General features: G+C 43.7%; 1 long non-coding RNA gene across 1 annotated transcript; it reads right to left on the bottom strand.

Moving 5' to 3' along the window:
* Nucleotides 1–4308: 4308 nt before the first annotated feature.
* LOC146802439 (uncharacterized) lies at nucleotides 4309–7024 on the bottom strand. The gene is made up of 3 exons (XR_014967393.1): nucleotides 6930–7024; nucleotides 5357–5473; nucleotides 4309–4367 (listed from the first exon to the last, which is right to left on the bottom strand). It is a non-coding gene; the product is annotated as an uncharacterized LOC146802439 (long non-coding RNA).
* Nucleotides 7025–22963: the final 15939 nt, after the last annotated feature.

Raw genomic sequence — 22963 nt, 5'->3', positions numbered from 1 at the left:
GGTCCAGGCCTATCTGGACGACCCAACAGAGGTGTACATTGATCAAAACCCAGTGCAGTATTGGTATAGGAAAAGGTCTGAATGGCCACAGCTCAGCAGGCTGGCGATAAGCTATCTGGCTTGCCCTGTCGCAAGTGTCTCTTCCGAACGTGTTTTCAGTGCTGCTGGTTCCATTGTAACCTTGAGAAGGACCAGTCTATCTCCAAAAAACGTGGAGAGGTTAACAATGATCAAAATGAATCAGCACTTCATACCACCGAATTACACAATGCATGAATCAAAAGAGGAAGATGAGGACAGCGGCTCAGGTGACGGAAGTATTGTGTCAGATGATTACCTACTACTGGAAGAACCCCCAGAGTTTGAGGACGAGCTATACTTCCCTGACAATTAGGCTCGCACTTACTGTCTTCCTCCCTTTTTTCCCCCTTTGTTTATGTGTCTGTCATTCCGGTTATAAACTTGTGAATCGCAACAAATCCATTCTCACCGTCTTCTACTCTTCTAATTTAAGATACAAGTTTCAGGTGTCTGCCATTTGACACTACAGTCCTCAGAATCCAGCTCCTCCGCTCGATCATACTGAATCTCCTGCTCAATTCCATTTCCCTCATGAATGATGATTGGATGATGGTAACAACAAATTCAAACTTTCCTCGTCCTTCCAAAACAAGTGGACCATGAATCAGATGACTACTATAGCTATCCTCCTTTCAGAGCCGAGAGAGACTGGCCATTAACTGAAAATAAGATGGAACAGGTAATGATTGATGCCATGCATTGGCCGCAGAATCGCAGACTGAATGATGTAGATTTTGTTGTGTGTGTTGCGCATGAATTGATGTAATTGTGCACTGCCACTAATCAACTTTCTACAGAACACACTAATTTTCTCCTTCTTGCAAACAAGAAATGTGTACTTCTCCTGCATCTTGGTGATACATTGCTTTTAATTCAATACAGGAAGGGGACTCACTCAATCTGCGCAATGCAAATGACTGTGACTTAACAGCACCGTCCATCATGATGATGGCGAAAGAGACGGCCTGCAGCGTTAACAAGATGAGATGGAACAGGTAATGATTGATGCCATGCATTGGCCGCAGAATCGCAGACTGAATGATGTAGATTTTGTTGTGTGTGTTGCGCATGAATTGATGTAATTGTGCACTGCCACTAATCAACTTTCTACAGAACGCACTAATTTTCCCCTTCTTGCAAACAAGAAATGTGTACTTCTCCTGCATCTTGGTGATACATTGCTTTTAATTCAATACAGGAAGGGGACTCACTCAATCTGCGCAATGCAAATGACTGTGACTTAACAGCACCGTCCATCATGATGATGGCGAAAGAGACGGCCTGCAGCGTTAACAAGATGAGATGGAACAGGTAATGATTGATGCCATGCATTGGCCGCAGAATCGCAGACTGAATGATGTAGATTTTGTTGTGTGTGTTGCGCATGAATTGATGTAATTGTGCACTGCCACTAATCAACTTTCTACAGAACACACTAATTTTCCCCTTCTTGCAAACAAGAAATGTGTACTTCTCCTGCATCTTGGTGATACATTGCTTTTAATTCAATACAGGAAGGGGACTCACTCAATCTGCGCAATGCAAATGACTGTGACTTAACAGCACCGTCCATCATGATGATGGCGAAAGAGACGGCCCGTTAACTTAAGATGAGAAGGAACAGGTAATGAATGATGACAATTAATGGCATGCATTGGACACCTGACTCTGAGCTATTGGTCTTTGTGTTTGCGTTGTTTGTTTGTTGTGCACAAAGTGATGTCAAAGTGTACTAGTAGTAATCTATCTTTCTGTACACAATAAAGAATGACTCAAGTCAGTAATATTTATATTTCTACTCTTGTTGTGTCATAAAAATTATACTTATACTGCAGGCCGATCTTCAGTCAGTAAAAGTATCAGAGATGATGATGAAGTCAGGAGGAGGATGTTTCAGGAGTGGCATAAAACGGAAAAGCCTAAAGGTAAACACGTCAACAACAACCACAGCAGACCCAAATGTCTGTGTAGAAGTTGAATAGAGTGTAGCGGTGGGATGACTGCAGTGCATTGATTTTACTAACTTAAACTGTAAAATGCTATGTTTGGAATGGATAATGTGCTTTGCGTTTGTCCAACTCTTTGAGAGAAAAAAAAAGGACTCTAAAGTGTTAACGTAGGATGTGCTAATGGTAAGCACTGTGGGCCTGATCTCTCCTGTTACTGTTGAAGGTCAATGCTGGAAACAGACTAGAGTAGAGATGATGCATATGCATACATGCCACCTGGGAAAGTGTTCTTGTTGCACTACACCATCACTTGTGCATTTGTTTTCACTTGATTTCTCAATATCCCCTTTGGTTTTCAATCTAAAATTACAGTCCGGGCCTTGGCCAAAACTTTGTAAAACATTACAATGCATATTAATTACCTTACCAATCAATCACCTTTTTTTCCAGCCGGGCAGTGGCGAGGGGCGAGGCGACACACCCAAGATTGATGGACGAGAGGAGCAAGAGGAATGCCGAGATGCAAAAATCCAGTCCACATTTTTGACCAGGATAACACAGTAACAGTATCCACTTTTAACTTCTTTTAAATAATTTGATTAATATCTTGTATACAATCTTTACAACAGTGTGTTCTTGGAGTTGTTATTATCAATCATCATTAGGTTTGCTCTGTGTTTACGATTCTTCACTACCAATATTTAAAATTTCTATTTGCTATCTGTTAAAGTATTAAGGCCGGAACAGAACAAGAAATAGAAGTGTATGTAATCCGGGTCTCTCATCATCATGCATGCATTGCCTTTTTCTCCCTTAACATATGGATATGGTAGTCTTCCATGATTGTCATTTGTTTGTCTATGTATGCATACTGTTTTTCTATGTCAAACCTTTCCCAAAATCCCCCTTCCCATCCATTCAACAAACCCTAACCCTCTTCCCCCGGGCTGTGTGACTTATTGTCGAGGTGTAACTAGATTAAATTTACACCAATACTTAATCACACACTTGCTGGGGCGGATGTGGTGAAAGCAACACTACTTCAATTTCAATGCAGAGCGATGATCTTCTTCTGCTTGCCCACCCATGAGTAGGATATTTCAGAGGTTATTTTATTTAACAAAGGAACATATACCTCAGCATGAATTGCCGGCATTGATTGGATTTGTTTGTTGTCATTCCTCATATACAGCACTAACTGTTAGACTGTAGGCATAGTCAAGTGACTCGAGTCGACACAACTATAGTTTGTAACTCTGTCTAGTAGGCTATCCTCATAACCACCATTCAGTTTTTTTGTCAAATTATATTTGAGCATATAATTGTTGCTCGGTAAGTTCTGTAATGTACTTCATTCAACTACTCCTCTAACAGTCTCTCAAAGGCGATTGACTGTCTCCTTTTCTTTTTTTGGAAATGCTGCCACCCTGCCAGTGTCTACTACTACTACTATACTACCACCACCACCACCCCAATCATGGCATGTATTAAAAAGGAAACCATCTTCACCATGCAGCCAGTGCTGTGCCATAGTTGAACATAAACATCAAGCACCGGTAAGAGAGAAGTTTGGGGGAGGCAGAATTAATAATGGACATGTTGTCAATGATTTCATTTTCACACACCACTCCAAAGAATGCATAGACTAGAGGACAGACTGAAAGTACTAGAAGGACCAGTCAATGAGTGAGGTGTGTTGCATCTATCTGTTTGTGTCTTATACTGTCAGCAAATTATTGAAATCAAACACAGGCTATGGGCGGCCATGCACCAGCAAGGAAACAGTGTGATGTAAAACAGTTACCCCACCTACAAAACATTAACAACATTGCATGTAACATAGAAAAATATATTTAATTTACCCTAACAAAAATAAACTAAACCCACAAAAGCTGACCCACCCCCCTCCCTAACCCCAACCACTGTCCACAGTAGAAAAAAGTCTTAACGGCCAAACGAGTAAAGAACAAGAACAGGAATTAAAAAAGTGGCAGTGACAGGGACTAACTGGTGGGGCGGGACTGGAGGAGGACACGCATCTGGCGCATCTCGTCCTCTAAATGGGCGACGCGGCGTCTAAGGCCGCGGCAGTTGCAGCCACAGTGGGGGGGGCACCGGAGATGGCATGGTGGCGGCGGGCAGCCACCAGACGGTGGCGCCGTACCGCTGGAGGGCGGTGGCTGGGGCCCAGGGCACTGGAGGAGGCTTGAATTGCTGCTGCAGTCTCCTCCTCCTCCTCGGCTAGGACCACCAGCCGCCGGTATTCCTGCTGGATTGCCTCCAGCTTCCGGCGCAGTGCCTTGGCGGCCAACTCCTTCCGGTTGAGTTTCGGAGTAGCTGTGTATCAAAAAGAAAAAAACAAGACAATTGTAAAATATAGTCTTAATAAAACAGTAGGACAAGGTAATTATTTATACACATAGTGGCATGGTAGAGTAGCACTATAATATAAAGCACAGTAGTACATAACATTTTAAATGTCGCCCGTCCTTCTTCCTTCCACCTGTCTTACACTTTTTAGTTGAACAGTGCACCAGGTGCTCTTCTCCATAAAACTTTCAAAGCGGAGTTGAAATCAGATAGATGAGGCCATTGGTTACTCAATACTCCGGCTGCTAGTCCTATACCAATTAAAGGGAATTCTAGTCTTCTAGTTCACTCTTCAAACGTCCCCAACAACTCATACTTACTTACGACATCGGATAGCGGGCGGACTTTGCCCGCCCGCCATCCGACTGCTAAAAAGGGTGGGGGTCCCGTGGGGACAATTAATTAGGATGATGCGCCGGGCACAGTGGCGGGCGCACCCTGTTTTTTTAAATTTAAATTCTGGTTGGCTTTGCTGAAAGCAATGCTAAAATGTTGTGCTGCTTTTCCAAGCACAACATGACGGGCCCCGCACGGAACCTGTCACGTTTTGCTTTGAAAGTCGGGGGGATACCATAGCATAGGTAGGTACCCTCCATGGGGGCCCCCAAGCATACTCTGCAATGTGTGCATGCCTTTCCGTGGCGGACGGCAATGCCACGACGCAAAGGCATTCCAAAATGCAGATTATATGGCTGGCGGTGTGGTGAGAGAGACACCACCGCCATATTGAACCCTTTTCCGCCTGGACATGTCTGAATATTTTCTACAGGGATGGCGGGAGGTTTGCCCCTGCGGTGACGGCAGTGAATTCCAGCCGGCCCGGCGGGGGCAATACGCCCACCATCCTAATGGGGCCCTAAGTCACAACTGTACAGTATACATATACATACAGTACACCCTTGCAGTGAGTGTGCTGTCAAGTTCAACAATAGTTAAGGATTATGAATCTAACTTACCACCGCCTGCCACTGGTGCTGCCACTCCCCCTACCGCTCCGTTGCTATCTGCAACTGCCGCATCCTCGCCCTCCGCGTCGCCTTCGCTGGCCCCGGCAATGGTGGTCGGTAGTGCGCCTAGAAAACATTACACATTTATTAGGCGTCATATACACCTCCCCCCTATTGATCAGTAGCAAGGTTGAAAAATGAGTTAATACTAACATACATCACTAGTACAAATCAGGTAGTAGTAGAGTAGACACTAATAGTTATATGATCATTGTAGCCTTTGCTTGATTAGCCCTAGCCATGCACATGTGATGTTACCTTTACCTTGCAGCTTCTTAAGACACCTTTGAGCCCACATGACCTGCCTCACACTGCTACTGTCTAGTCTACGCGCTGCGTACAAGCGGTCAACAAACATTAACAAGCCACTTTTTTAGGAAGAACTGGTGTACTACTGTTACTGTTAGTCCATATTGCTTATCCATAGATGCTACACTTTTTGGCACGGCTGAGAAATGCTTGCAAGTTGCAATATACTAACGCACACCATTTCTTTTTTCGCATTACAGACGCAAGATTCCCTTCTACGAACCAGAGCTTCTGAACGATGCACCAACTACCAGTAATAGGTTCTTCTGAGGTGAGGGGTCCCTTCACTCCCATTTTCATTTATAAATTTATATAAACTAAATTGCTATGGGATGCTGGTGCTGCCTTCCACCACTGTTCAGTTATCATGATTTAATTCCCAACTGTATAAGTGTAACAATGTATATTGTTTTAATGTTATTGATTTGCCGGTTGGTGCTGCTAAGAAAACAGTGTACAGACCTTCTCAAATTGAAATAAACATTTTAAACTTACATAGACTTGGTGGTATTTGGTGTGGACTAACTTACACGAGTGAGCAAATTAAAGTAAGGGTGTGCATGTGAATTGCTTCCACGACAGAGGTTGGGTGTGTTATGTTCTGGGTTGTGTACTTGTTGGGTATCTTGGGGGGAGGGTTCCGAGACCTAATAGGTATGACAAGACAGTACTATAGTCAAGCAGTGGAATTGTGGTGGGTGCGGAATTTCTGATTGAGGTGTGCAAGGAAGGTCCAACCTACCATCACCAACATCCTATTTTCTGGTGCAAATGTATGTGCAAGATCCCTACAACAGTGGTATGTCCTATAGGGTATCATATCAAAATATTAAGAAATCTGGTAGGGCTGTTGTTGCTGTGAATTTTCAAAGCCTCAACATCAATAAGAGTAAAAGTAGTACAAGACAACGACCCAACGGATTGTACGAGCTACTGGTGAATATGAGTTTTATATTACAACCTTTCACAAAGAGTGGCACTGGCCAACTGGGCAAGACTAGCTACTACAGTACAGACAGACTGATAGTATGTAGTAGTAGTAGTAGTACTCAGAGTCATCATAGCGGAGGCATGGATAAGATTTTTGAAACCGTACAGATCGAAGGATAATTGGTGGTAAAAAAATAGCATTTGGAAACACACTATAGTTCGGGAAAAATGGGGCAGTAAAAGTTATGGAATAAGAAATATTATTAAAAACAAGAAGACTTACTGGGGCCAGCAGAGGAGCCCTCAGCGGTGTCCTCCTGGTGGTGTTCCTGTCCCGCCGACTGCCCAGTCCCTGTCGGTCTGCCCCTGGGTGCTGTTGAACAGGAAAGATATAAGAAAGAGACAAACATTGATGGATGGTGTCAAACAAATACAATATTTTTCAACAACGGTCAAAAAACACTTATGTAAACAACAATTGCAATAACTACATTGACCGATCTCATCTGGTCAACATGTAATATCGGGGGATTCGCAGTTCGACTACTTAAGTTACTATTTATCAACAGTAATCCAGTCTTCCATTCTGATTCCAGAAAACTAAGTTACAACTAAGCCTAAGTAGTAGTACAACGTACCACCCAACCTAGCCCACCTATTCCAGGCATGCCAATTGTACATTAAGTATGCATTTCCACTGTATTCCTCAACAATGCGTATGGTCCAATCATGGAGGACACATGAACATGACTACATTTTTTGTATACACCAAATTTTGGTTTGATTGATGCTGATCTGCTACTGCTAAGTAACTGCTAAGCCTACCTCCACTCATTGAACAAACTAGAAAAGGTTCTAAAGACTGCCGTACTAGCAGCACGTCACGTAACTGAGTGAGGGGGGGCATCACGCATACCACTAACCAATTAGAAGCTCATACAAAGTACCTAAACCTAAGTATCAATCCACCCCTATCTATTAGTGACAGGACAAAGTAAGGAGTGGACGTGAGTCACTGTAGCATTACGTAACTTAATTTCTCTAAAATAAACTCGTAAAGAATCCCGCTAAGCAAGCGCAAACGCAAAGCTGCAAACAAGTAAGATTAGTAGTAGCGCAGAAGAGCACCTGTGTCATAATAATCACAGAAGACTTTTAAACGTTATTAACCTGGAATGTATTGTAAGCAGCAACATTCTAGCTGGTTGGAAGGAAAAAAAGATATTCGCAATATATAACATAGAGCAGAAGAACAGACACAAAGTTGTAATAATTAAATAGGTACTCACCAAGCCCCGGGACCTCCACTCCTAGCAGGTCCAGCAGGTCCTGCTCACAGTCCAGGATGTCGGACCACCGGTGCGTCAGCTGTGCCTGGGTGCGCCGGACCCCAGAGATGCGCGACACTGCCCGGCGCACATTCCCCCACCGCTGCCGACGCTCCCGGAGGCTGTACCCGGACCCAGGCCTGCCACCTGCTGCCAGGGTTGAGGGGAGGTGGCGCTGCACAAAGAAAATTAGTGCAGCCAACTCCACCTCCCCAAATAAGGCCCGTGCCTGCACCCCTTGTGGTCGCGGCTCTGGCTGCGCCGGCGAACAGCCCTACCCTTGGACATGGTTCTGGGGACGGGGCGGGAAAGAAAAGGTAAAATAAATAAAGGAGTAAAGGAAATAAATAGCAGGCAATAGAAAGAGAAAAAGTAGCTAAAAAACAAAAATAAAGTAGACAAAAACCAAAAATATAGAAGCAGGAAAATAGTTAGAGAAATAATAAGTAATAAAGATCCAAAAAAGTGGCTATAAACAAAGGATTGAAAAGATTTAGGGAGGATTGAAAATCAGGCCCCAGAACCATGCAATAGAGTGAAAAAAAAAGATGGCCGCGCCCATTGCGACCACGTGCGCAAGTTTGCGCGATATTTTCTCCCCGAGCAAGCAAAAAGCAACGCGATCAAGTAAAAGCGGTCGCGAACAGGAAATATCGACCGCGAACAGGCGCGAACATGCATTGCGCGACCCGGAACAGGAAGTAAGCATCGCAAGAGGGCGGGACAAGTGAAAACAAGATGGCCGCGCCCGTGAGCAACCGCATGGGTAAGTTGGCGACCCGCGATCACGCAAAAAATACCGCGAACAGGCGGCAAAAAAACTTCCGCGTCTTCGCGATATTTCCGGCGTGTTTGCGGAGATTTTCTGCATTTTCGCGATAATTTGCGAAAGTTAATTTCGCAAATTCCGCCCACCCCTACCCAAAATCCTGTGCATCTTTGCCGCTGCAGACTTTTTAGGTAGAGCGTTGGACATGGTGTTACCTATTGCATTTTTAAGTGATTGTTTATTTTAGCCTAGATTTTGTTATTTGCTATCACAACCTGCTGGGTCAAAGACCCGCAGGTTTTCAATCTGCTTTTTTGCCTCCCTTCCCCGATTGTGATATTTGGTGAAATATCCTGTCCTGCTTGCTACTAGAGGATGTCCAACACCGACCTGGGAGAGCTGGATCCATGTCAAGTTTTTAGGACATTCTCAAAAGATGCCCCTACATACAATGCATTTAAATAGAAATAGTAGTCAGTAGGCTATATTGAAAATTAGCCATGGATCCAGTTCTCCTTGACTTATGTTGGGTACCCCACCCAAGAGCAAGAAGGGAACCCACAGGAGCTAAAACAAAATTAAAAGACTTAATACTGTATTTCACAAAACATTTATGTATAGTAGGTGAATTAGTACGACCTGAGGACTCTCCATGTATATGAGTAAACTGTGGAATATACCTTTCAGTTGCTTTAAAAATATTAGCGGGCTGTTTCTCCATGGCTCACATTTTATTATCTGAGTTGCACATTCATCTGATTTCTGGTCTTCAGCAAGGCCTCCTTCTAGGTCTCCATTTGAAATTAAACTGAATACCATATGTTTATTGTTACTCAACTAAATGACACTCACTTTATTGAACTTAAGGGTTGAGTAGACACATCAGATTTCAAACATGTGACTATGAGATCAAACACAGATTCCTTAAGAGGTAGTGTCGATTCAGTGATCTCGTAGTTGACTGGGGCGTTGGTCCAATGAGCTACCAGATCAATCTATCAATCAACAGTATTAGTAAGGTGCAACACTGTCACACCTAAGGGTATCTGGGTGCTGTGTCTCCAGCGAAGAGCCAGGTCTTGAGTATCTTTCTGAAGTCTGCCAGCGAGGGGGCTGGACAGAGCTGGAGGGGAAGGACATTCCAGTTCTTGGCAGTGATGTAGGAGAAGGAGAATTCACCACTGTGGCTGTGAATGATGCAGGGGTTGTGTGCGAGGATGAGTGAGGAGGAGAGCAGGTGTCTAGAGGTTGGTGGAAGTTCAGTCAGTGGTTTATGTAGGCAGGTCCTAGGCTAGGAGGGCTTTGTAGGTGTGTGTGAGGATCTTGAACTGGCATCTCTTCTGGATGGGGAGCCAGTGAAGGTCTCTCAAGTGGGGTGCATTGAGGGTTCATTTGGTGAGGCCCAGGATGAGTCTGGCTCATTCTGTATGGTCTGGAGTCTTCCGAGGAGCTGGGTGGAGATGCCTGCATAGAGGGCTTTGTCGAAGTCAAGGTGGCTGGTGACAAGGGCCTGAGTGATGGTCTTTTTGGTGTTGGTTGGGATCCATCTGAAGATCCTGAGGAGCATACAATGTGTGTGGAAGCAGGAGGAGGTGACTGCGTTGACTTGTCGTTTCATAGTCAGTTGGCTGTTGAGAATGATGCTGAGGTTGGAGAGGGTGGAGAGGTGTGGCGCAGCAGCCAGGGCAGGTTTATTAAGAGCACAGGTTTCACGGTTCAATCCCCGGCTCCGGCAGCAGCTCAGCCCAGCACCTTAATTTCCACGACGGCACCCAGCACCTTGAGACTCGTAGGGGTGAGTAGTTTGCACTTTACAAATACCGGATTTATTTACCATTTAGGTTGTGCTCATGGTCTGTTGATGTGGGTGTAGGTCCGAATTCTGCAGGCCACCGGCTGTGGTCCCATGCATAGGTGTTCTGCCCGAAGACCAGTACTTCAATTTTGTCACAGCTGAGTTGTAGGTAGTAGTCTCTAATTCATTTGGCTACTTTGGTCATGGCATTGCAAAAGTTGGCTTTGGCATGAGGGATCCTCAGTGAGGGAGAAAATCAGTTGAATGTCATCTACGTAGGAGATTATGTTGACTCCATGGGAACTGATGATGTTTGCGAGGGGGGTCATGTAGATGTTGAACAGGGTGGGCTGAGGGATGATCCTTGTGGTATGCCGCATGTGATGTCTTTAGGGGCGGAGATGAAGGAAGGCAGTTGGATGCTCTTTGTGCATCCTGTAAGGAATGAGGTGGTCCACTTGAGGGCATCTTGCTGTTTTCCTATGTTGTAGAGTCTGTTGATGAGGGTGTTGTGGCAGACGGTGTTGAATGCCATGGAACGGTTGAGGAGGATCAGGGCCACAGTTTCTCTGTGGTCGAGGAGTGTTCTGATGTCATCTGTGGCAAGCACGGAATTCTGATTGTGAGGCGTCCAGTAGGTTGTTTTGTTCCAGGAATTCGGTGAGCTGCTTGTTGATGGCTTTCTCAAGTACTTTGACCAGGTAGGGGAGCACAGAGGTTGTGCGATAATCTTTTATATAGCTGGAGTCAGTGGAGGCTTTCTTCAGGAGGGGTCTGACATTTGAGTGTTTCCATTTGTCTGGGTAGGTTTCTGTGGTGATGGAGTTGTTGAGGATGCTGGTGAGTTACGTGCTGATTTGGTTTGTTGCGAGGTTGTAGAGGTGGTGGGGGCAGGGGGCAGTGGGCACCCCAGAGTGGATGGAAGACATGATGGCTGAGGTGGTAGGGTGGCAAGCGAAGACCAGGTGGTAATGGTTTGGCTGTTGTTTGCTGGTTGGTTGAGGTCATTGGGGTTGAGGGTGAAATTGCTGTAGATGTTGGTGATCTTGCTGTGGAAGTAGTCTGAGACGGGTCCACAGAGTTCTTGGGAGGGGTGAATGGTGTTATCTATGGCTGTTGGGCTGGATAATTCTTTGCCTATTTTGAAAAGTTCTTTGTTTGGTTGGCCACGGAGTTGATGTTTGGAGGTCTTGTTGGATTTTGTAGGTTTCAGAGGGGTGGCTATGTTGGCACTGTTTGCGATCTAGGCAGTGAAGTTCTGGATGGCCTGCTCTAGGTCTGTAGAGGCCTCGGGTTAGAAGGCAGTGAGGGCCTGTGACCACTGGGTTTCGGTGACCTTGAGGATCCTGCATGCACACACTCCAGCTCACAGTGGTCTAAACATCCCTCGGGGTTGTCCAACTCGAGACAAGGACGGGGTCCTACAGTCTCTCACTTCAGGTAATGGGGTTGACTAAATCCTAGAGGGATTCTTGGCTTAATACCTATACACAGGCAAGGTACATTTAGGTACATCTAGTTAGGGAAACATCGTAGGAGTACGCATCTTTTTATCATGTGTTTTATATAGTCGAATGTATTCATGATTATAGTAAGATGGTAGAACTATACCATCCATTTACCTTTATAGTACTGTTAATCATTTATATCCTATACTGTATACTGGTTGTTGCAGCTCATCTATTATACAGCAGATTAACGACTGTTCAATAAATACTTATTGAAAACGCCCAGCCTGTTTATTCTGTGTATTTCTCTGAGACAGACGAAGTAAGCACGAGTGACTGAGCGAAAGGTGGTATATTGCTTTCACGATCCTGAGGGATCAGGGTTGTCATGTTCGATGGTTGCCAAGAACTATTCTCTCCTTGGAAAAAGGAGATTCTAGTGGCACTGTGAGCTAGTTGATACAAAAAGCCAACATACCCGGTGGGGGTGTCCAGAATCAGTCCAACACCAATCCTACAGTGTATGTTGTCTAAACGCGCAGATCCTGTATATTTTTTATAGGAGCTACACAACAGGATTTCTTATCTACAATAGCACTTTCTAGAAAAAATATACAATTGCCTGAAATAGAAATTAGTTGAGTTAGGTATAATAATATTTTAAATAATGATACTTGTTTGGTATTTAATACTAGGGCGTACTTACTTACCTTTTTCCCTGATAGATGGCACTAAGCATCAGACTCCACTCAAGTGATGTGCTTTCCACACAGACAGACACTTGACTGACTACAAACTGGTGGATGTCTCCTAACATATATTTTTAAGGGTTTTAAGACATTCTAAAAAACATGGGCCCGATTCACAGAACTAACTTAAAAATAAATCCTAAACTTACTACCATTTTGGTATTCACAGAAGGCACTTACTCATTCTTGGTATTCACAGAAGGCACTTACTCGTTTTGGTATTCACAGAAGTTAGCAGTACTAACTTTAGGACTCCTAACTTTACTAATCCTAAAATGAGAAAAATCCTAACTTTAAGACTTTCGGTATTCACAGAAGGCATTTAGGAGTCCTAAAGTTAGGACTCCTAACTTCTGTGAATACCGAAATGAGTGAGTGCCTTCTGTGAATACGAAAATGAGTAAGTGCCTTCTGTGAATACCAAAATGGTAGTAAGTTTAGGATTTTGTCTTAAGTTAGTTCTGTGAATCAGGCCCCATATTTTGAAATCTATAAGTTGAAAATAAAGTGTTTCATGACTAAACTTGTATGTGTTCCGGTTGCCATCTTGGTGTAGGCAATTATAGAAACTGAGGAGTATATGTACAACAGAAGTGTGGCGTTAAGCAAAACTTGCTAACGCCACGCTCCACCATTCTGAAAATGCAGGGATGCACAGTATTTACAAAGATACGGTGCACCCCTGCGTTTCCCCTAATGCTGGCACTAAATTAAGCTGCCTAGCACCAACGCAGGCACCCTTGCACAATAGTGCAAGGATGCCTGCGTTGGGGGGAATAATTGTTTATGTGCAGGAAGGTGTCCCGTCCTGCACATAAACAATCATTCATGTTGTTTTGAGGTTTCCATGTGTGCTGCACAATACAGCACACATAGAAACAGAAAAAACAAGGAGTAATAAAGCATTTCTCCTCGTTTCTACATGTTAAGACCAGGTTTTTTCCCCTTAATTTTGGCGCTGACTCCTATTTACGCCACTCTTATAAATATGGGTCAGCTCCAAAATCTGTGGGTGTTGCGGCGGAACGCCCACCGCAACACCCATTGCCCACCCCTTTCACGATAAGTATAGCGTGAAAGAGTCCCTTAGTTAGAAGGCGGCATTAAACCACCTTAAGTGGCTTAACGCTGCCTTGTAAATAAGGCAAAGCCCCTATTGCCACAGGAACATTGTAAAAAGTGATGCTCTTGTGGCGATAGGGTCTTGTAAATATGCCCCTTAATTTTAGAGCCTATATTATTTTTATCGTCATTTTAAATTTTTAGCTGTAATTTATTTTTCAATGAAGACTTTAAATTGTAAGAAAAATATTGCAATGTCAAAAAATGTGCCGAGGAAAGCTATGCATGGCAAAGGAGAATTACATAGGAGTAAATGTAATTCTGGGTTAAATATATTCATGTTAAACACTGTGTGGCAAAGACATGTGGGTTAAAGACATGTGTGGTTAAGCCTGAGATTCTCAACCGAGTCAACTTTTTAACAATCATATGGACTGCCATTACAACTCTTATGTCTCTTATCTTGGATTCATCTGACCTCAAGACCTTATTTTATGTGTTTTTACTGACTGAGGCTACATAAACTACATCATCCAGAGGGCAGTGTCGCCTCGATATGCAAGAGCGTTATTTCAATCTTCACACTTTTCCGTTGCTCTGGACGCCAATTATTCCAGAAGAGTGTTTGTACCTGCAGGGGCCACATTAACTCCATCATATAGAGGGCAGTGGCACCTTGAAGAGCACATGCGTTTTGTAAACCAACACGCTTCTCTGCTGCACGGGATGCCCGTTTTGCCAGGAGAGTGTTTGTCTCGGCTAGGGCTACATTGTCCAGAGGGCAGTAGGGTCGTGAAATGCAGGAGCGCTATTTAAACAGTCACACTTTCCTGCAGCTGGAAACCTCCAGGCGGTGTCCAGGCCAAGAACATGCCAAGAACGACCCATCTGCACCCCTTCACACCCTAACGAGGCCGGGCTGGGCGCGCCTCAATTTTATGCGTCAATTTCAGGGTATCCATAGTGTTCCTGGTCAGACAACCAATCCATATGGTCATATGTCTTGGAGGCTGCCCACAATTAATCTACCTCCAGAGACTAGCCCCTACGTCCTAGTTTTAGCTAAAGCTTCCTCGTTGGGTACTGGGGCTTCTGAGATTTTCATACAAGTTCGAGAGCAAGGTATCCCATTGGTTCAACAGACATCTCAACTTCAATTTAGCGCGCAGTGACCACATTTTATTCGTTATGGGTTACATGGATTGGCACAGCACCGAAATTGCTTGATGGTGACATTGTTATGTGTGTGCAATTAATTTGGTGGATTTAGCTGTGTTCAGGTTCTTTCTCTTGGCTTCTTTTATAAACACATTCGCCATGTCCTATTGCCGCCTTGCGACCCCACAGTCTTGCTGCTCATTCCCGGAAAGCTCCAGCGTCCTCTTTAATCATTTTATAATGCTGAGCAATCTTGAGGTGAGGACATAGACTTATACCTCTGAAGACCCCCTCTTGTAGCCTCACTGAGGCAGCTGGTCCAACAGTAAGTTTTTCCATGGATACCACCAACTGCCCAGGCATGCTATGATGTGTGAGCTGGAATATAGTGGATTATGCTCCAAGGGTTGAATCTAGGGCTTGGCTTGCCTTTATTGAGTCCTATGATAGCCTTGCACTGCAGGAGACCTGGGAGGTATCAGACAGTTTCCACTCGGGCTCCAGCTATTATTCTATTGCAGCGCAATCGTCCCTGGATAAGGTACGGTGGGACCTACTGATCTGGCTAACATTATGCTTGTGTGCCAAGGTCACTCCTGTCACTACAGCCAGCTATGAAATTGACGCAATAACTATTGAGTGTCCAGTGCATCATTTTAAACAATAAATAAATAAATACCAGAGCTCTCTTCAGGTGGCCACTGCAGCTTGCACCACATATTGCCCCTTCCAGCGCAGCCAATAGCAGTACCAACACAACTACTAACCATCACAGTCCTACAAGTATGAGGATTCAGACAATAATCAATTTTAATGTATATTGATTTAATAAACAAATGTTGTGACATCTTTAAATTAGACTGAAAGCACTACCATGTGGGAGACTGTTACCTTCCCTGGTGTTGACAAATAAGTGCCGGTGCCTAGCACCGGAAACCTCTGGCTCAAATTAAGCACTGTGAGTGTCATAATAATTTTAACATTTGTGTTTTTAATTTTCATAATGACTATTCTAATGTAAACATTGATAATTACAAGCACTTGTTTGACATCGTAAATGATATCTCTACCCAGTATAAGCCATCTCTCTATATTTCCTCATGTTCTAATTTGCGGGGATTTTAATGCGGTTTTAAATATTTCGAGCTATGATTCAAATTTCAGGAGCAACTGTATACCTATCAACTCCTCTTCATGTCTTTATCAGATATATGTTGAATTGAGGAATTTTTATATGGAGAGGGATCTCGATAATTTTCACCAACTACTTTGAGATAGCACCCCTGCTGTGCCAACATTCTTTGGCAGAGGATGTGCCTTTGTTATAGATCATATATTTTTGTCTAGATCTTTATTCAGTTTGCTTGCCAGCTGCGAGATAGCCAGGTTGAGTATTGGTGATAACAATCGTCTAACTTTGTCGATAGATTTTCCCAGTTCACACACTACAACCTGGGTAGACTGTTCCTGGCCACTCACCACTAAGAACAGTAATCTGCGACTGGTCTGTAAACTAGACAACACCAACATATTTTTAGACAACTTAATCAGGAACAATTTGGAGGCATTTGAGTCTTGCCTTTCTTTTGAGGTCAATACTGAGACCATTGTAAATTATTTTATAGAGATATGTTTGCGTGTGATAATTTTGTTCATAAAGTCGGCCCCAGGTATTGGCACTGAAGACCCAAGGTGGATTGACCCCGCATGCTCAGTGGCTAACTGCAATTTGAGACAGGCACTGAGTTTGAGGCCTGGGAACAGGGATGATGTGAGGAGCTGTATGGAGAGGTATAAGCATGCCCTTCCAACTTGGAAGAAAATTAGTACTTATAATAGACATAATCTGATGGAAATTGAGAATCGCAAGTATGCTAAATTATTTTGGTCCATGTAAATCGCATTTGATGCATTAACAACAAGACCTCACTTAGTTCACATATTACTGCTGATCTCTGGGTTTTCTATCTCTTGAGTGTGTATAGTACCGACTGCTGCACGGAACCCACCATGAACAATTATGTTGAATACACTTTGAACAATAGCCTAAAGTTTAGCTTGGAGGAGGTTAATACAGTCCTACTGGAATGCCACTCATAGAAAGCCCCTGCGCCGGATGGGTTCCCATTAGATGTAAGCAAATGTGACTTAGACATTTGGGTTAACCTTCGTTTGAATCTTTTTAATTGCTTGAATGCTTCCACACTACCCTCTTTCCTGGTCTTCCTCTAAAACAATGCCAATATTGTAAAAAGGTGATTGAGCTGATCACCACAGCTATTGGCCAGTTTCTCTGATGGGCTCAACTGTCAAAGTTTGGGAAGGGTGATATTTAACCAACTTGGCCCTTAGTTTAATACTCAAAACTTTCTGTGGCCCGGTATGTACGTGTTCAGGGAAGGTCTAGGTACAGTGGGACAATGCCTAAATCTCGAACTCTTATTGTTGGTAAATATGTTGTTGCTAAGCATTGCCTGCTGTTCACTGCTTTTATGGATCTTTCCAGCACCTGTGATCATGCAATCAATGTCAATTGTGGTCCAGCTTATGTGACAGGGGGCTGGATGTTGCCCTGGCTAACCTTTAGCCCTCTTTCCATTTCATTCTCTCAGCCAAGGTTCGCTTTGAACCAGAAAGCGAGTGAACCGAGTCGTTTGGACTTCTCAGGGCAGTACGACAGGGTTGTATTCCAGCACTGATTCAATGTATTCTTTGCATTAACGACCTTAGCCAGCACTGGATACAATGTGGGCAGAACATTCCACAGGCCGCTCAGCAGCAACTCCCGGCATAACTGTGTGCCAGCAATGCTGTTCTGCCAGCTTGTACACACAGACGTTGTGGTAAATATTTCATTACCGGTACTATTTTTTATGCGGTAAAGTCTAGTAAGAATAACTCAGTAAATATAAGAGGCAGAATCCGTGGTATTAGAGGTTCTGAAAGGCTTTATTCCTCTACAAAGGAATTACAGTTCGAACTGCAGGCTTCAAATTCCATCACCACGAAGGTTCAGGAAGGGAAGGCAATACATTATTGACAAGTAATGATATTTATATGAAAAGTATTACATTAAGACAGATGCAAGAGGCGTAACAACTGATAGTACAGATAATGATACACATACGTAATGAAAAAAAGGCGTAAACATAGGCGTAACTAAAAACGTCATTAAACATGATGTCACAAGTGGGTGGATCCAAGAGAGAATCCTGCAATGTCAGCAGAAATGTTTGGCAGAGATGCGCGCGCAGCCGCATGACGTGTGATTGACGTACAACTAGAGGGTGAAGGGGACTTGACATTTAGCTCTACATGTGGAGACAGAAGTCTGGGGGGTCATGTCAACCTAATCCCAAATCATATCTAATATCTTATGTTTAAAGAACTGTATTATCCAAAAGGAAAGGTCTCTCGGGCGGAATCTATTCTATACTGACTGTTAGTGCGTGTACAAGCGTCTAAGTGTCTACATGAGATGCGAGGGGGCAGGAATCTTCCATGGTAACAGGGGCTATGAATTACTTGCATGAGGACAGTGGGGCCTGGCCCTTTGCTCGGTAGCTGGAAGAATGTTTACCTAAACTACTAGACAGGAATGCATCGGATGAGGAGCGAAGCAGATAATCTTGAAGGTGAAATACAGTTTTTGGCAGGCAACGGCCGGATCAGGCACCGTTAGCCGCGCAGGGAGTAGGACAAAGTTCATGGGTACAGATGCGGGCTCGGACTGGAGCTTTCAGAGGCAGAAGGCAGGAAAAGGCTTGATGGCAGAATTCAGGGCCTACTCGCCTGAATCTGTAAAATGTGGAAAGTGAACCACATAAAGTCGGTGGCCTTTCATACTTAGGAATGGAATATCTGACCCATTCATGGCGGATCTGAAAGAGGACATGTTGACGGTGGACGCACATGTATTTGCGTCTTCATAACTGGAACTGGAGGGAACATACATGTACTTGTAGCATGCACATGGAGCCGTTGGGGTCTACGATAGTGGACATAACTGATCACAAAATTCATATTTCCTCAACGTCTGATAGGCTTACTACAGTCCTTTTATAAGTTTACATCTAAGGATATTAATGGATATCATTTATTCAAAGCTCACATCAGGGTATATGGTGGTAAGAGTCATGGCTCGAAATCCATCCATTTTAACTTTACCTGGGGGTTTATTTTGATTCGAATGGTACCTGACATTCCAATATAGCTGCCAAGCCTTTTAAACTTTCACAGTCAATTGGCGACCTTTTCAATTTGATTCTGTTGGTGGGGGAAGCCAATAGTACCCTTATTAGAAATTCATAACATGTATTGTGTTCCTGCTGCAATCTATGGAGCAGGCGTTTGGGGTTATGCAACACCGAGCTGTGTCCAAGCAGAAGAAAAACGTTTTAGTCATAGACTCTTATTTTAGCCCCCTTGCGACCCTACTTTGTGTGTCACGAGGACTTGGGCTCAAGATACATTCAGGACCTCATTAAACTTTCACATTTGCAGCTCTGTTTATCAATATTGAATAACCCAAAGGTTGCATTTAATGAGAAGGCCATCATGGATTGCATTATTTGCGGCATGGGCATGCTTACAAACGAGAATGTTTGTTACGTTTGGGGAGGTCTTCCCTTTTTTTTCTGCTCCAGCAGTGTGACAAAGTTGAATATGTCTTGGCTGAAGTGTGCTTTTTTTACAGTAGGCATATGAGGCACAGGGTACAACTCACTAAGTCTTCTAATAGGCAGATCATCTCCTTGAAAAGCACAACTAATTACTGTTCACATCTAGCCAATGGGAAAGGGCCTTGATGCTGAGTTTAGATTGGGCAAGTTAAGGAGTTCAATCTGTTTCCTTTTAGGACAGAATGGGGGTCATGTGCGTCAGTTTGCCCTTGTGAAGATGCCTCTTCGCAAATATTGTTACCCTTTACATTAAATATTATGTAAAGTACACAAGTATGCCAGGCTTTTTCTTTTCCTACTGCTTGTAGGCCCACATTGGCATTTCTTCAGAACCCACAACTTAAATTGCTGTTGGTACTTTTTAAAATGTGCTGTTCATTGACACAAAAGCCTACATTTTGTAAAATGTTAATTTAAATTTGGGGTGTCTTTTTAGATTTCTGCATTCTTGTAGCTGTAACATTTTTATTGTTCTGACTTCTTGTTCGTATTGATGACTTTTAGGGCCTCATTTTGATGTTGGTCAGAAAACCTCCGACCCACAGTTGGAGGCTTCCAAACAACATCTTCAGTTTCACTTTTGAATGTCGTATTACAATGATGGCAGTCGGAATTGAAAGCGGATGGTAAATCTAGTCAGGACTGGCACGTAATCTCCTAAAGAAGGTGTTTTCCCTGTCTGGATTACGATGTCTGTTTCCCACAGGTTTTCATCTTGGACTTTCCAACATGAAAAGCATGCCAGAAAGCGACTTTGGGGCCCCTAGCAGGGCCCCCTTCTCCCTGCAGCCTTTGGTTGGGGGCTGTGGGGACACCTGTAAATCCCTCCTGTAAATCCCTGCACTGTGTGGCAGGCACCATGAGGTGCTGGCCATATGGTGCAAGGATTTACACTAACTCCCATTTGTCTATAAGAGCTTGTGCTGCAGCATCTTGTGTACGTGGGGAGCCATCTGAAAAGGTTGCAAACTATTCTGAGCATGTGGCAGCAGGATGCAATTGCAGCATTGAACTGTTTGTTCATCATGAGTTTGTCATCAAGGATGATGATGAGGTTTCCAGCGTGGTCTGTGGGTGTGGACTCAGGACCTAAATCAGGTGGCCACCAGGAGTAGACCCAGAGAGAGCTCCTACTTCCGAAAATCAGGACGGGCCTTGGATTTCCTAAGTTCTGGAGTCTGCCGATGAGGGTGTCATGGGAGATGGTGTAGAAACTTGAGAAGTTGAGCAGGATGAGAGAGGCAGTTTCTCATCCGTCCATGATGGACCGGATGTCATCTGCTGCTCCCAGGAGGGTGGTTTCCATGCTGTCATTTCTGTAAACCCTGACTGGGTGGAGTTCAGGAGGAGGTGCTGTTCAAGATGGGTGGAGAGCTGCTTGGTGATCTCTTTCAACAGAACTTTGGGCAGGAAGGGCAAGAGAGGGATGCTCCTGCAGTTGCTAAGATCTTTTGAGTTGGCTGAGGGTTTCTTCAGGAGAACTGTGACTTCTGTGTTCCCCCAGCTGTATGGGAAGTTTCCGCTATGGATGATGGAGTTGATGATGGTGGCGAGGTTGGCACTGATCAGTGTGCTTCCCAGGTTGTACATGTAGTGAGGGCTGTTGCGAGGAAACTAAAATAAAGAAAGACAAGACTTCTCTCGGCAAAACAAAAGAAGATTTACTGTTGTGGCAGGGAGAGATGCTATCCCCACACAGGTAAATAGCTGGTCTCAATTTGCTGCACACAGGCAGCCTCTTATATACACGAAAATCTGCTGACATTACAATTATCGCAACATCCAATGACAGGTCAAAGAATATATTAGTAAATCCTAAACTTTTACATAAACATCACATCATCTGTGTCCTTTAAACTTGTAACCTTTTCTCTACATTCTCTTCATAGTAAGTCTAACAAAGCTTTGATAAAATATTAACTTCCCCTTGAGTGTGTGTGAGTTTATTGTCCTACTCCCAAGACTTCTTATCTACCTCTGTACTCTTTAGACTAAAGTCACCTTTGGTCTACATTTTCTAAGCCATGTCTTTATTGCCAATTTAATACATGCTTGTGTGCTGTGATTGAAGTCTCTTCAATGCTTAGTAAACATATTTTTCGATTTAACAGAAATTTGCTGAAATGTGTTTCTGCATAGGGGTAAACTTCAACCTACTTTACATCTTTATGAAACCTAGGTATATATTCCTCATGTTAACCATGTATCACTCTGCATTGTTCTCTTCTAATGTCTAGGGTAGCATGATTTCTTCACATCTTATTTTCTCCTTAACAGGGCACAGGTCTGTGGGTGACCACGAGAGGATGGTCTACGTAATTCTGGCATTGTCATCTGTGGTTTATTAATTCTAGCTTAAGAATAAGCATTTTAAATGAATTTTCTTTTTACTTAACTTTACAATGTTTGTGTTATTGTTTTAAGAATGAAAAAACTTTGCGGCCGATCCACAAAGGTAAAGTAAGAAGAAAGTCTAACTTTACGACTTTCGGAATTCACAAAGGGCATTTATGACTCGTAAATACTCTTTATGAATACTGAAAGTCGAAAAGTTCGACTTTCGGTATTCACAAAGGGCTTGTACAAGTAGTAAATGCCCTTTGTGAATCCCGAAAGACGTACAGTTAGACTTTGTTCTCACTTTTCCTTTATGAATCGGGCTCTCTATTTTTCCCCTATATTCTATGATAAGTAGATCTCCACTCTGAGGGTAGAGTGCTCCGCCTACTTGTGAATAAGCAAAAGAGCAATTGATGGACAGAATGCAGAACAATGTCATACATTCACCCCAGTCCAGAGATCTGGTCCTAAATCCATTGTTTTTTTGCTCACAATGCCATTCCAGTTCGGACCCAGCAATATGCAAATTAGTCTTGACCCTGCACACAATGAGATCAGTCCAGCCCGAACTGCCAGGCCAGTTCCTCCCTGGACTGGAAACAAGCATCTTAGGACCGTTTTTGGGCTTTCTGCCCTCATCAGCCAGGATAGTTTGACTCTAGTGGCATGGAGTGCACGGGACCCACGTCTGGGCATACCCGTCAAACTCGGGGCGCCAAATGCAAAAAGAACAATTGATGGACAGAATGCAGAACAATGTCATACATTCACCTCAGTACAGAGATCTGGGCCTAAATCCATCTTTTTTTGCTCATCATTCCATTCCAGTTTGGACCCAGCCATGTGCAAATCAGCCGTGACCCTGCGCCCAATAGGAACTTTCCAGCCCGAACTGCCCGGCCATGTCCTCTCTGAACTAGAAACAAGCAACCTAGGACCAGTTTCGGGCTTTCAGCCCTCATCAGCCAGGATAGCTTGACTCCAGT

The sequence above is a fragment of the Triturus cristatus genome, chromosome 8, assembly GCF_964204655.1.
Source record: "Triturus cristatus chromosome 8, aTriCri1.1, whole genome shotgun sequence".
Taxonomy (NCBI): domain Eukaryota; kingdom Metazoa; phylum Chordata; class Amphibia; order Caudata; family Salamandridae; genus Triturus; species Triturus cristatus.
Note: the sequence above shows the minus strand (reverse complement) of the source record. Positions and strands in the feature narration are given on the sequence as shown.